The 10,974-nt window shown below is 34.0% G+C and overlaps 2 long non-coding RNA genes across 2 annotated transcripts; both read left to right on the top strand.

Moving 5' to 3' along the window:
* Nucleotides 1-713: 713 nt before the first annotated feature.
* On the top strand, nucleotides 714-2,771 carry LOC140321081 (uncharacterized). Its single transcript, XR_011918818.1, has 5 exons — nucleotides 714-760; nucleotides 1,401-1,445; nucleotides 1,673-1,717; nucleotides 2,572-2,610; nucleotides 2,727-2,771. It is a non-coding gene; the product is annotated as an uncharacterized lncRNA (long non-coding RNA).
* A 5,127-nt stretch (nucleotides 2,772-7,898) lies between these two features.
* On the top strand, nucleotides 7,899-8,415 carry LOC140321080 (uncharacterized). The gene is made up of 3 exons (XR_011918817.1): nucleotides 7,899-7,945; nucleotides 8,163-8,207; nucleotides 8,314-8,415. It is a non-coding gene; the product is annotated as an uncharacterized lncRNA (long non-coding RNA).
* The last annotated feature ends 2,559 nt before the right edge of the window (nucleotides 8,416-10,974 follow it).

The raw sequence follows: 10,974 nt of genomic DNA, 5'->3' as shown, positions 1-10,974 counted from the left end.
TATATATATATATATATATATATGACAATTAGCTTACTGTACAGCCACAATTTTCTACCTATAGTGCAAATAATATAATAATTTACTTTTTAATATCAATAAAGCATTACTTTTTTATCAGAGTATTGTATTGGTGCCTTGACAGTACCTATATTCTGTACCTTTGTATTCTTTTCATTGGGATGTAGCATCATTTTATACATGAATGTGCCTTTGGATCCCCTTCTACATAGAAAACTTAGAAAGATTCACTTTTGTTTGCTCAAAATGTAATGTATGTTGACCAATTGTGTATACCATTAAAAAAAATAGAGCTCTCAGACAGTCCATTTAAGTATTCAATATTTATAAAACTGGATTTTTAAAAAAATATTATTACATATTACTGGAGTGTTATATTTATCTAATGTAGCACAGTAGTGTGTTATAACAAAACATACATCTATCTCTGACTTTTAACTAATATTTTAACAGAAACCCCAGCTGTGAAACATGAAGTGTCAAAGCCAAAGGGAGGTAAATTATTTAACAAAAATAGAAAGTACAAACAAATACCTGTGAAAACAGGTCAATGTTAAACCTCAAAAATGTAATAATTTTCTGATATATTTATTTTAGAGAAAGAAGATGAAAAAGAAAAGAAGGAAAATCTATTCTTCTTTAGTTTTCATTAAATTTGCTTAGCTGATACCTATCCACTTGCTGCATTTTTCAGAGATCCCAGTTAAAAAACAAGAGATACCAACAGTACCTAAGAAAGGTAAGAATAGAATTCATAAGCAAAATATTACCTTGGAATAGTGGAGGAGCATTATTGCTTAGGTAAAACATTATGTCTGCTAAACAATAAAATTTAATTTTTCTATTTTTCTTAATAAATAAAAACAAAAAAAAGAATTATATACAGGACCCAATACTGAAACTATATAATAATTGCAAAATCTGAATTTTGCTTTAAACAATTGTTAAACATGATTCTCAATTTAGCAGGCTGCTGGAAATCAACAAAACATATAACTGGTACTTATTTTACTTTACTTAACAAAGAATCCTACAAAAAGTTTTGAGTTCAGGCAAAGGTAGACCAAAGGAAAGGAAGGTAAGCTATCTCCCCTCCAAAAAAGTCATATATGGAAAAATGTAATATACAATGAGAATATAAAACAATTAATTATTTAACATTACATCAATTCATCAATTTTATTTCATATTAAAAAGGTGAAAAACAAGAAAAGGAGCCAAAGAAACATAAACATTACAATGATATCTACCAAATATTTAATGCATTGCAACACCGTGATTATATTACTTTGTTTTAAGAAATGCTATTTACGTTGTGCTCTTATGAAATTGACATTGTCAGTTATGATTGCTATGCATTTACATAAACTCATTTTCAGAGACCCTAGTTAAAAAGCAAGAAAAACCAGCAGAACCTAAAAAGGGTAAGTTTGGTCATCTTCTCACTTAAACCAGAGAAGCTACAATATAAAATGGTAGCAATATTGTTTAGGTTTAATGTTTGCTAATTATTAGAAATAATACTTTTTATTTTATAAAAAATAAAAAATAAAATCCACTGTTATGCAGTTTTCTATATTACTATATAATGCACTTTACTCGGATAACAAGCATACATCTCTCACTTACCTGTAACAAATTATTTTAACAGAGACTCCAGTTTCTAAAGAGGAGGTTCCAGTAAAGCCAAAAGAAGGTATATTTCCCCCCTATATGACCATATCTCCTATGAAATATACTTACTTTTAATTGTCATAAAGGCAAAGTAAAAACCTCTCCTTGTATCTACAGTTAGGTCCATAAATATTTGGACAGAGACAACTTTTTTTTCTAATTTTGGTTCTGTACATTACCACAATCAATTTTAAATGAAACAACTCAGATGCAGTTGAACTGCAGACTTTCAGCTTTAATTCAGTGGGTTGAACACAGCAACTGAAAGCCGCTGCAGTAAAGGCCTGGCAGAGCATTAAAAAGGAGGAAACCCAACATCTGGTGATGTCCATGAGTTCAAGACTACCGGATGTGATTGCCAGCAAAGGGTTTTCAACCAAGTATTAGAAATGAACATTTTATTTTCAGGTTTTTATTTTTGTCCAATTACTTTTGAGCCCCTGAAATGAAGTGATTGTGTAAAAAAAGCTTTAGTTCCTCACATTTTATGCAATCTTTTTGTTCAACCCACTGCAATAAAGCTGAAAGTCTGCAGTTCAACTGCATCTGAGTTGCTTCATTTAAAATTAATTGTGGTAATGTACAGAACCAAAATTAGAAAAAAGTTGTATCTGTCCAAATATTTATGGACCAAACTGTTTACACAGTTGAGCTGAGTTTCTACAATAATTACGTTCCTTCACACAAAATGTGTACAAATATTCATTTTCAATTTTCTCGAGAAAACTTTACATGAGTATTCAAAGTGAACAGGAATAATTGTAAACTTGAAATGAATATTCACATACTTAGTAATTTTAGTAAACAAGCCTCATTATATCTTGAAAAATGAAATAATTTACAATTCACACTATTTTTTTTATTTAAACAAAAAAGAAGAAAAACAAGAAAAGGAACCCAAAGAGCCAAAGAAAGGTAACCACTATGAACCATGCGCACAAATGTAATATTACGCCCTTCTTATTCCTCTTAAAATAAACCTTTTTTTGCTACATCTAACTGATGCACATTCACTACACCTTCATTTTCAGAAACTCCAGTAAAAAAGCAAGAAAAACCAGCAGAACCAATGAAAGGTGAGCTTGTAAAAGTGCTAACTAAAAACTAAATGAATTAATTAAGGGTGGGGAAAATTAACTAATAAGAAAAGTGTAATGTATATTAACCAATATAATGAAATGTTTGACTTTCATGTTTATTGACTGAACCAAAACCTCAGATTGCCCTTGTGCTGGGAAAAAAATAATATATACTCCTTAGATGCACACATAATGAAACCATAAATCAGTTATTTGTTTGTCTAATTCAGAGGTAGGCAAACTCTGGCCTTTGGGCCAGATAAGGCCTAGCCAGTATTCCAGTACGGCCTAGCCAGTATTCCAGTATGGCCTAACGCCCTATTGTTGAATTCTGCCTAATTGAATTGTCGCATCATCGCGAGTTTCAACGATATTATCGATATCATGGAGTTCCTGAACAGTAACCCCAATTACTATGTTTAAAGAGCAGAAGCAATGCGCAGCTACTAGTCTCCGGAAGGTTGACCTCGAACGTCGTGTCTTCAACCCTGAATGGACTGACGAATTACTCTTACTCCAACGCGGCAACAAAGCCCTGTGTTTAGTGTGCATCGACACCAACAGCACTTTCAAGCGGTCCAATCTCAAGGGGCATTTCGATGCCAAGCACCCGTTGCTGAATAGCGCGACCGCGTACGATTCCGGATCGCTAATACGAATGCGCGACCGATAATCCGATTCTGCTTGATGAATCAGGGGCAAAGTGTGCCAAAGCAGATGTATAAGGGCGACTATGACCATTTCCCACACCACGCCCAGTGTGATATAGCCCTCGTTGACACTGAAGAATGCATCAGTGTCCTGTCAACCCTGCGGAATGAATTCTATTTGCGCTTCACTGATGTGCATTTTCATTCGCAAGACTTCAAGATCGTCAGCACTCCATTTGACTTTTTCTATGATGACGCCCCCTTTGATGTCCAATTGAAGTTGATCGAGCTGCAGGCTTCGGACATTCTCTTGTCCAAGTTTTCTTCTTGCACTACTCTCATTGACTTCTACCGTCAGCTGCCACATGCTCAATTTCCAATGTTGTTAGCCCAAGCCAAGCGTGTGATCTCAATGTTGGAAGCACTTATTTGTGCGAGCAGCTGTTCTCCAAGATGAAGTTTGGTAAGAACAAGCCGCGCTCTCAGCTCACTGAAAATCACCTTATTGACATTCTGTTGCTAAACTCATCATTAGAACCGGACATTGTATCTGTGTCTAAGAACATGCAACATCATATTTCCCTTTGATCGTACTGTATTTTCAAATAAAAAAAACCTTTCCTTGGACACCTTGTTTCATCTGACCTAGTGTGCCTGAAATGGCCTAGTAGTCCGAAAAATTTGCCGTCCCCTGGTCTAATTATTCCCTGTATATATGCAAAAAATACGTTTTTGGTCCATTATAGATATTTACACACTACTTATCCCTAAATGACTGACTGTGCCCCTTTTAATAAATCAAGTCTGTTTACTTTTTTGAAATACCTAGAATATGTATGATGTTTGCATTTTAGTGTGTACAGTTATCTGTAGTATTATACATTTGGCAACATATTCACTTTTATGTTGATTACAATAATGCTTTAAAATTAACACAAAACATTTCCATAAAGTATGCATTGTTTCTCCTTATATTTTTTATCTGTCTACATTTTTAGAGACCCCAATAAAGAAGGATGAAAAGCATGCAGAACCAAAGAAAGGTATACATATTTATATTCTTAATAAATCAAAGGTATATCCTCTCAGGGCTTCCTTTCTTGAAAGCTGTGAAGAGTACATCATAAACCTATAAGCTGACCTTACAGTTTTAAATGAATAAGTAAAGGAGCAGTGAGGGGCACAGTGCGGGAACCTAGCACCAACTTAACTGAGAGTAGCAAAACCAAGTAATAGAAATTTTCTAACTTGCCTAGCTGTCTGTGATAGTTGTTAATCCTTGGGTTTGGGACTGTCCCAAAGGACAAGAATATGAATCAATACAAAAAATGTCACATGTTTTAGATAACTCTTATTGGAGTGTCCATTCCAAGGTTAGATCTAAATTCTAATTCAGCAGGACCAGTGATATTGTGGAATACTGTATTTGACAATCCATATTTATGCATTACTTATGTTATTCTTGATTAAAACTGTAGTATCTATAGTACTAGCCAGTAAAGTAATGTAGAATTAATACAAGAAGTATCTGGCCTTGACTAAATACAAATTTCGTTTCCAGAAAAACTTTAAAAAATAGAAGCTCATCAAGATATTCAAGAGAATTCAAAAGTACATGACATGACACCACTGTGTATTTTTAAGGTCTCTTAAATGTAGTGTGCCTTGGCAAGTGGTTGACAAAGCGAACTCTGGCTAAGCACTAGTCTATGTTTGGTGAAACACTGTTTGTTTTAAAATAATGATTGAGTAATACTACTAATCTGAAAGGTGCATCCTAGCTGCACAGCAATTCAGTTTTTTTGCTGTGCATTAGCTCAACCCAGTCTTAACCAGTTATTTATTTTCTTTTAAATTCCCAAAAAAGAATATCACAAAAATCTGTAAATCTTGGGTGAAAGTTATCTGAATCTTGGGCAAATTACTGATACGGTTATACCGTAATGCAGGCAATACATTTCAAAACACATAAACAGAAAGTTTAAAATGTGTTTCTGTTATTGCCAAAGGAATATTTATGATTTATGTAATTAGGAACTTAGCAGAGATACGATGCATTTGTCTTCAAGTCAAGGATAGTTAGTTTGGAAGTGGCTTTGCCAGCAAGCCCTACCTGTTTTTGATACTGGTGCAATAGTACAAATCAGGGCTGAATTTTTGCATATCCATTATAAGCCATAGTCTAAGGTGGGAAACCTGCATGGTTGCAGATGCATCATGTATGCATAATTTAAGCTATGCTCTTTGTTTATTATGATATGTGTTTATTATGTATTAATATTATTTGTTTATTATAAGGGCAGCACAGTGGGTCAGAGGTTACGCTCTGGCCATGGCAGTACTAGATCCCAGGACCCTATCTGCAAGAGTTTGTATGTTCCCCTGTGTGCCAGGGGTTCCTGGTTCAGCCTACATGCCAAACTGTTTGCCTAGAGTTCTTCTTTATTTAAGGTACATAATCATAAGTTAGGCTTTGCAGGAGTATATTTTTAATATATATATATATATTTTATTTTATATATATTACTTTTCTTTTAGATAAACAGGAACAAAAACAAGAAAAGGAGCCTAAAGAACAACAGAAAGGTACATACATCAATGCACCGTCACCCTGAAATAATGCAGCTATGCAGAGTCAACTAGCTTATCATGTTACATTGAACTCAAGCATGTCAAATCCAAAGCATTATGCTACATGCACTTCATCATTGCTTTTTGCTGTAAATAAATATTTTGTTTCCAAACTGATTGGTGTTTTGCTTCATTATATAGCCCTTATTTTTACTGAAATTTGAAGAAATGATGCCTCCATTATAAATACAATACACTTATCCACACTACACATGTTTATTAGTGTATACTGTTTGTTGCATAGTTAATTCTCCTAAAATGCAAGATAATAATCTTGTTTCAGCTGCAGCCTTTGTAGGACAGCATGATCTCACATCATGGTTTCAGTGTGAATATTCTGCATGACTGCAATCCTTTTACATTGCTTATACTAACATGTGTAGTCTTGATTAGAAAATGTGGCTTACAGAAAGGGCAAAGCTTCGAACCTGTGGAGGAACCTTAAATGCTACTTTGAAGCTTTAGATAGAAAAATGTATGCCTTACTACCAAAATGTTACAAAACGTATTAAAAAATATTGTATTACACAAACCAAAAAGGTATTTAAAAAGGTATTTAATAATTTAAAGGGGACAACTTTATTATAGTTTGGGACAACTTTATTATAGTTTGGGACAACTTTATTATAGTTTGGGACTTTAATACGTTGGAACCTGCCCGGGCACAACAGGGTGTAGGTATTTACAGGTACCAGTAGTTGCCCAAACGTTACCAATAATATTAGTTTATAAATTTCGATAGGCATGCAGTTGATGATAAATGAGCATAGGTCCTTTGACTGCCCTATGAGTTGCTTAGTGCAATGAAAACATAGATAAAGTGTTTCTTTTTAAAGGAACAGCACATCTTTAGCTATTTTGTTCCATCAGCAAGCAAACTTATTTGCACAATTAATGCCAGAGAGTCAAAAAGTGACCCATGAGATGTAACAGTTTAAACATTCACAGTGCGCCTTTGGCTGCATAAAGTAAAAATTGTTGGCACAGTTTTTATGCAGGACTTTAAATACAATAATGTAGACAATGGAGAATACTTGATACATTTGAATATATAAGTGTTGCAAAATCATGCAACAGTAAAGTAGAATAGACTTTATTATTCAAAACATTCTTTCAGCAGCACTAATGTGACTGGTATGGCAAGTAGTCTGTCCTAAAAAAATAAATTACTATAAATGAATATAATTTCTTTGATTCAGGTAGCTAACAAAAGTTACTGCTTCAAGAACGCTTATTACCTAGCAATTTAAACTACTACATACTGTGTGCACAGTAATTTTTGTTATATCTGCACCAAAAGCCTTTTCTTTTCACTTTCAAATTACTGTGTATAAAAATACATGCTACTGCTTTTCGTATAAAATATAGGGGGAAAATAGTTGAGATTGTTGTCTCATGCTGTCCCTACTCATTGCCTTCTTTGTTAGGACTGGTGTTATTTTAAGTTGCTGTTCTTGCAGAGTATCCACTTTTTAATTTTTCACACCTTAGCATACTATCTAGATCATCAATATACTACAGTTTTGGAGGAGTCCCTAAGAGTTTCTAATCAATATACTTTACTGTTCTTTTGTCTTATAATGGTTCAAAGGTTTAAGGTGTTATGGGGTATATTATTTGATCTATTAAATCTTTTTTTTTTTTTTTTTTATATCCTTTTGATGTTCTTTCTGCTCGCCAGTAAATATTCCTAAAGTTTGAGAAAATTTTACTTCTAACAGCTCTAACAGTCCATAGGACCAAAAGTACCCAATAAAGTGGTCTTTTCATTACAAACTCACCACCTTCCAGTTTTTACAAAATGTACATATGACATTAATGGAGACTCATCTTATTTTTTTTTAGAGACCCCAGCTAAAAAGCAAAAGATACCAGCAGAACCGAAAAAAGGTACACTTGTGATTTATCTCAGTAACTTCTCATAACTTCTCTCTTTCCAGCAATCAAAGTAATATATGCTAAACAATAACATTTCCACCATCTATGTATCTTTAAAAAAAAAATTGGATGATCTATTTCGAAAAAAATATAGTAAAACTTTTATATTAGAAACATTTTGTATCTATTTTTGTATATAAATTACAAAAAAATGTACTTATTTTAACAGAGATCCCAGTTGTAAAACATGAAATTCCAACAAAACCAAAGGAAGGTAATTTCACAAAAAAGGTTACCTATGGAAAACATGGCAATATACATTTAATGAAACTATGGCTATGATTTAAATCACTCAACATTTAATTTTTCAACTTATGTAGACAAAAAGGAGCCCAAGGAGCCCAAGGAGCCCAAGCAGCCCAAGGAGCCCAAGGAGCCCAAGGAGCCCAAGGAGCCCAAGGAGCCCAAGGAGCCCAAGGAAGGTATGTACTAAAATTTTTTTTTTTGATGCCATATACTTCTAAATTGTTAGCATAATATTACCTACTTAGTAAAATGTATTTTGTTTAGGATTGTTTGTTGTCATTATTGATTACTGTGAAATATTTTTAAAATTTAAATGCAACAAGAGAAACCAGCAGAACCTAAAAATATTACTATAACCAAGTAGTACTTATTTGTTGTTTCCTTTCTACTAACTCTGCTCTATCAACTTCAGATAATGACATGGAGCTTATAGAGGGCTGAGGACTCTCTCCTTAACCTCCCTGTCCCTATGGTGCATTTCTAAAACGTTTTGCCAGATTTGTCAGATTTGAGATATATATATATATATATATATATATATATATATATATAATATCTCCAATTCATAACATATAATATATATGTCACATATTATTTTCCTTGTCCACACCAAAGAAATATAAATTGTGAAAATTCTATGAAATCCCCAAACAGTTGTCAGAGGTGTTGCCACACAGCAGCCTCTTTGACAAAGCCACTCTGGAATACTGGTACTTATTTTACTTTACCTAACAAAGAGTCCTACAAAAAGTTTTGAGTTCAGGCAAAGGTAGACCAAAGGAAAGGAAGGTAAGCTATCTCCCCTCCAAAAAAGTCATATATGGAAAAATGTAATATACAATGAGAATATAAAACAATAAATTATTTAACATTACATTCATCAATTTTATTTCAACATAAAAAGGTGAAAAACAAGAAAAGGAGCCAAAGAAACATAAACATTACAATGATATATACCAAATATTTAATGCATTGCAACACTGTGATTATATTACTTTGTTTTAAGAAATGCTATTTACGTTGTGCTCTTATGAAATTGACATTGTCACTTATGATTGCTATGCATTTACATAAACTCATTTTCAGAGACCCTAGTTAAAAAGCAAGAAAAACCAGCTGAACCTAAAAAGGGTAAGTTTGGTCATCTTCTCACTTGAACCAGAGAAGCTACAATATAAAATGGTAGCAATATTGTTTAGGTTTAATGTTTGCTAATTAATAGAAATAATACTTTTTATTTTATAAAAATTAAAAAATAAAATCCACTGTTATGCAGTTTTCTATATTACTATATAATGCACTTTACTTGGATAACAAGCATACATCTCTCACTTATCTGTAACAAATTATTTTACCAGAGACTCCAGTTTCTAAAGAGGAGGTTCCAGTAAAGCCAAAAGAAGGTACATTTCCCCCCTATATGACCATATCTTCTATGAAATATACTTACTTTTAATTGTCATGAAGGCAAAGTAAAAACCTCTCCTTGTATCTACAGTTAGGTCCATAAATATTTGGACAGAGACACCTTTTTTCTAATTTTGGTTCTGTACATTACCACAATCAATTTTAAATGAAACAACTCAGATGCAGTTGAACTGCAGACTTTCAGCTTTAATTCATGGGTTGAACAAAAAAATTGCATAAAATGTGAGGAAATAAAACCTTTTTTTATACACAATCACTTTATTTCAGGTGCTCAAAAGTAATTGGACATTTGACTCAAAGGCTATTTCATGGGTTGGTGTGGGCAATTCCCTCGTTATGTCATTAACAATTAGGCAGATAAAAGGCCTGGAGTTGATTTGAGGGGGTTGCTTGTATGTAGAAGATTTTGCTGTGAACAGACAACATGCGGTCAAACGAGCTCTCCATGCAGGTAAAACAAGCCATCCTTAGGCTGCAAAAACAGAAAAAACCCATCCGAGAAATTGCTACAATATTAGGAGTGGCAAAATCTACAGTTTGGTACATCATGAGAAAGAAACAAAGCACTGGTGAATTCAGCAATGCTAAAAGACCTGGACGTCCACGGAATGAAAGTAAATACAGAGGGTGCACTGCAAGGTGCAAGCCACTCATAAGCCTCAAGAATAGAAGGGCTACATTGGACTTTGCTCAAAAACATCTAAAAAAAGCCACCACAGTTCTGGAAAAACATTCTTTGAACAGATGAAACCAAGATCAAGCTTTACCAGAATGATGGCAAGAAAAAAGTATGGAGAAGGCTTGGAACATCTCATGATCCAAAGCATACCACATCATCCGTAAAACATGGCGGAGGCAGTGTGATGGCTTGGGCATGCATGGCTCCCAGTGGCACTGGGACACTAGTGTTTATCCATGATGTGACACAGGACAGAAGCAGCTAAATGTATTCTGAGGTGTTCAGAGACATACGGTCTGCTCAAATCCAGCTAAATGCAGTCACATTGGTTGGGAGGCGTTTCATAATACAGATGGACAATGACCCAAAACATACAGCCAAAGCAACTCAGGACATTATTAAAGCAAAGAAGTGGAATATTCTTGAATGGCCAAGTCAGTCATCTGATCTGAACCCAATTCAGCATGCATTTCACTTGTTGAAGACTAAACTTCGGACAGAAAGGCCCACAAACAAACAGCAACTGAAAGCCGCTGCAGTAAAGGCCTGGCAGAGCATTAAAAAAGAAGGAAACCCAGCATCTGGTGATGTCCACGAGTTCAAGACTACCGGATGTCATTGCCAGCAA

The sequence above is a fragment of the Pyxicephalus adspersus genome, unplaced genomic scaffold (genome assembly GCF_032062135.1).
Source record: "Pyxicephalus adspersus unplaced genomic scaffold, UCB_Pads_2.0 Sca619, whole genome shotgun sequence".
Taxonomy (NCBI): Eukaryota; Metazoa; Chordata; class Amphibia; order Anura; family Pyxicephalidae; genus Pyxicephalus; species Pyxicephalus adspersus.
Note: the sequence above shows the minus strand (reverse complement) of the source record. Positions and strands in the feature narration are given on the sequence as shown.